Consider the following 4,571-nt stretch of genomic DNA (forward strand, 5'->3'; position numbering starts at 1 on the left):
CACACATTGTAGGTCTATTGCAATCATATTAAATCCCGTGATAGGGAATGCAGCATATAAATTTTAGGAATGTTGTCTAAATCGTGCACACCTTGTAATTCTTTCGTATTAATGAAAGTTTTCATCAAAGTGGTATTCAAGCGCTTTGTTTATTATTAGTAGAATCATATTAGTATACGTGGGTGACAAAAATAAATTAGTATCGTTTTTCTTTTTTGAAATTAATACAAAAGAGCCCGTAAAATTATTCTAATATAGAGAAAATCTATCAACGTAATTACTCTTAATACCATTTCATAATCATTCCATTAGCTTGAATCGTTCTGCCCTGCTATCCCCATTAATTTTATACGGTCTTTGCTGATGAGTTGATGACGGCCATGTGATCGACCGAGTGGAGAATCATATAATTAAATATTTTAGAAACGTCATATACTCTAGCCGAAGTTTCTAAAATCCTTGTTCATATTACTTTATTACAGTTTGGTAGGGAAAGTGGGCATTGAAGTGACATTGGGAGGCATTTTTAGGCCGATAGGCCTTCCTATGCATCAACAATCGTCAACACTTTTATTCTGATCTGTTGGATTAGGTAAGACACTTTCAACCCGTTGATTTGAAGTGTGATTGCTTTTTTCAAATATTGGTTGAATGGCTTTATTGATTTTTCCAATTCTTTTATGTAACTCTTGAAAATATTTTTAGTGCATTTTTCCTGCCAATTGCTGTTGTTGTTGTTCTTCTTCCCTGGCTTTTGGCATTTATGGCTTTTAGCATTTATGAAAGGCGAAGAAACCTTTTGGCATTTATGGCTTTTAGCATTTATGAAAGGCGAAGAAACCGATAATAGCCGCTGCAATATTCGCAGACATTGTATTTAGACATTGTATTTTAATTTGCAAAGGCTCGAAACGTGCACGAACGGCAAGGGATTTCTTAGGTTTGAGCTAATTTGCCAGATGTATGACCTGATCCAAACACATTTCGAATAACCACGGATACCCTGCAAATTTCAGATATTTTCAGAAAAGAAGAGGTGAAAGAAAATAGTATTTTCCTTAAAAGGACTGAATTGTGTAATTTTGCTGGTTCCCTGGTACGAAGAACGTAAATGTTCCTTCGGTTTCACAATTTTCATGGTATTGCAGAAATGTGAACCGGCTTTACACAAAGGAAATTTGCAAATGACGAGATTGGTAGAAGGTGAAATCGTTAGTCTGTCAACTAAAGGTTAATTGCATTGTTTTGATTTGGGAGATTTTTTTGAATACTTTAATTTCAATTCATTATTACCTTCTTCTTTTAGCTTTTTAATTCAAGCAAGTACGATATTTGACTTTGGACGGATCTATATTGAGTTTGTTGCATTAAAGTTAAATTTCTTAGCTTAGAAGTAGTCTTTAACATTGCATCTTGTTATTATTTTTGTTATTTTATTTTCTGGAAAGGCATTCGTTATGGTTAATTAAATATTCTCTTCATCATTTTCTTTAATACTCGGCATTGCATTGGTTTGCTTTGTTTTTTGTTTAAGTTTATTTTTTTGTTGCATGGCCATGCATTTTGGATTTTACAGTGTTTTATTTTCGTTGTGTTTTTCTCTGTTTTAAATTTAATTTATGTTTTTTTTAAAAGAGTGTTTGCATGGTTTATCTTGGCTATTCTATTTTGTTGCTGTTATGTTGAGCAGAAGAATCGATAGAGATGCAATTTTTGATCCATTGGAATGAAATTCTCGAAATTTTTTATGGATAGAAGCACGTATGCTTTTGGTTTTCAATATCTATGGGTTTTATTAATAAATTTGTACAGGGAAAAGTAGAGTGGTAGATAATGGCTATGCATGGAAGCCAATTTTTTCAACAATTTCAATCCATTATTTCTTTATAATGGTGAAGCTGTGGAAAAATCGCAAGGGCTTTAAGAGTAGAGGTAGTGCTTTTATTTTATTTGGCAGTTTTTGCTGAATGGTTTTGCCCTACCTATTAATTTTGCAACAAGGGAAGAGAAGAGTTCGCCATGGAGGGATAATATAAGACGAGAAGCTTCTATTTCTGAATCTGTTTTCTTTTCTCTCGCTTGTTTCTTATTTCTTTATCCATCAAAATCTGCCATAGATGCGGATTTTGTCTCTCAAGTCTTTCTAACACGGTATTTGAATGGCCTACCGTGAATCTGGACAGGTGAAGCAATACGCAAGCCAATAATACGTGTGCAAAAGGATGTTTGTACACCACTTTGCGGCATTCATTTTATTAGGTAAGGTGAGTAGCAATTCTTCTTTTCTCAAAGAGAGAAATCATTCGGTCATTTTCGGTTCGCTCTCTGCAAATTCTATCAACTCAATCATTTCTTGTTTAATTACTTGTTATTTTGCTCAATACCATCAGTTGAATGTCCAAAACCTATATTTATGGAGATGACCCATGTAAATAGGTAGATGAGAATGCCCAAGTAAACAGTTAAGCCGGTAAAGATAAGGGTTAACATTAATTGATTAATTTGGTCAGTATTGTCCTGTATATATGCACCATGGCATTTTTACCTTATTTTGTTGCAGGGAGCTGTAGCTGTTTTGCCTTATTCTTGATATAGCAGGGAAGGTTAAACCGTTTTTGTTTATTATTTCACATAGTTTTAAGTTTTTTGCATAGGGCAGCGATAATATCACATGGAAGGCACAAGTGTCAAAAGGAAATATGAATTATTAATTTGCAATTTAAAAGCATGGTGAAAAACAAATATGCCAGGGATCTTAGGGTTATGTTGGTAGTCAATCTTCAACCAAACTTGAAAAAAAATGTCATATTTAAAATCACAAGGTTGTGTGGCCTTGTTTAACGTTTCAAACATCAAATCATCATGCTAATTTCTCGTTTTTTTTTATGCTAATTTAATAATCCTATCGGCTTTTCGAAATTTGACTTCCATTCTCTGATTTGCCTCGAGAGGCTGGGCTTGCAGAGGAGACAATCGAGGCAATGCTGCAGCATTATCCTTCCATCAGAGGCATCAACTACGACCTCCCTCATGTCGTGGCCACTTCTCCCCATCTCCCAGGTTACTAACAACACCTTTGCTTCATCAATGGTATATATGCATAACAATCTTATACCTATAAATGTATGTAAATAGGTGTGGAGCACATGGGCAGAGACATGTTTGAAACCGTGCCCTCTCCGGACGCCATATTCATGAAGGTAAGTCTTGAACTTGCTGAGCTATCATGTAATTCAATTAGAATGAGTTGAGAGCACGTTTTGACTATACAATTTGTTTGTGCGATGTTATCAGTGGATCATGCATGACTGGGGCGATGAGGACTATATCAAGATACTAAAGAGCTGCAGAAAGGTGATCCCAGAGACGAGGAAGCTCATTATTGTTGACGTAGTGGTGCTGGACTCTAATCACAAAGGCGATGATAATAATAATGGTGGCCAGAAAGAGAAGCCGATTCTGGATCCTAATTTACTTCTAGTATTTGATCTGGTAATGGTGGCGCACTACTCTGGTGGGAAGGAAAGAACAAAGAAAGAATGGAAGAAGATTTTATTAGAAGGTGGATTTGGTCGTTATAAAATAATCACCATTCCTGATTTCCAGTCTGTGATTGAAGTGTTTCCTTCTTGATTATCTGCTCTTTATGGGCTCATTTTTAGTATTTACAATGTTAAAATGCAATCAAATTATTGTATTTACAAAATAAACGAAGATTTATCAAGATCTTATGGAGACATGAAACATCGGTAGCTAGTGATTTTCTTTAGTCTTACCTTGCACTCTTGAGAAGACAATGCGTCAATGGGTCACGGGACACTCCTCATCTCCTTCGAAGACATGGAGGATCCGTAGATAGTGCTGTCCTTTCGTCTTACCTTTCTCTGAGTAGATAATGTATTAACGGGTCAGGGGTTTTTGTTTTTTGTGGTTCTGTTATGGCTCATGAATGGATGTGTTTATGGATTGAAATTTAAGGAAAATATGGGTTTACTATAGCATATGAATGGGATGTATCTAAGCATTGAAATTTCAGAAGTTGGGTTTATTGTGCATATGAAATGGCATGTGTTCATGCTTTTGAAATTTTACTCAGAGAAAAGAAAAGATGGATTTGGTATTGCATATGAATGCAATGTATTCTTCGTATATGCTTGGCCATCTATAGAGGTTTCTTGATTTTGGGTAATTAACTTAACCTCTTGATTTTGGGTAATTAACTTACTCTAAAATGAAATAAGACATTCAATGTGTTCCTTGTAATATAGATATAAACAAAACATCTAAAGAAAAGTAATTGCACAATGATCCAGTCCAAAAAAACAAAGTTTTCCACAAACCAATTAACTCTTCTAAAAAAATTCAACAATTTCAATTTAATAATCCTATCGGCCTCTCTTTGTACCTTTTGGGACAATTGCTAGTTATTATTTTAACTATTAATTTTATTTCAATAATTTAGATTTAGTTCGCAGTACACATTTTTATTTGGGAAAAGTTTTTTGGATTTTAAATTATATTTAATTTTAATAAATTTGTTTTTTCCATTAATAAAATTTATACCAAAAAAA

The 4,571-nt window shown here is 34.2% G+C and overlaps 1 pseudogene; it reads left to right on the forward strand.

Annotated features, from left to right (window-relative positions):
* The first annotated feature begins 3,146 nt into the window (after positions 1–3,146).
* Positions 3,147–3,633, forward strand: LOC149148644 (xanthohumol 4-O-methyltransferase pseudogene; annotated as a pseudogene).
* The last annotated feature ends 938 nt before the right edge of the window (positions 3,634–4,571 follow it).

The sequence above is a fragment of the Pinus tabuliformis genome, chromosome 9, assembly GCF_031772625.1.
Source record: "Pinus tabuliformis cultivar Carrire ecotype Pingquan chromosome 9, CPIR1, whole genome shotgun sequence".
NCBI classification, from domain to species: domain Eukaryota; kingdom Viridiplantae; phylum Streptophyta; class Pinopsida; order Pinales; family Pinaceae; genus Pinus; species Pinus tabuliformis.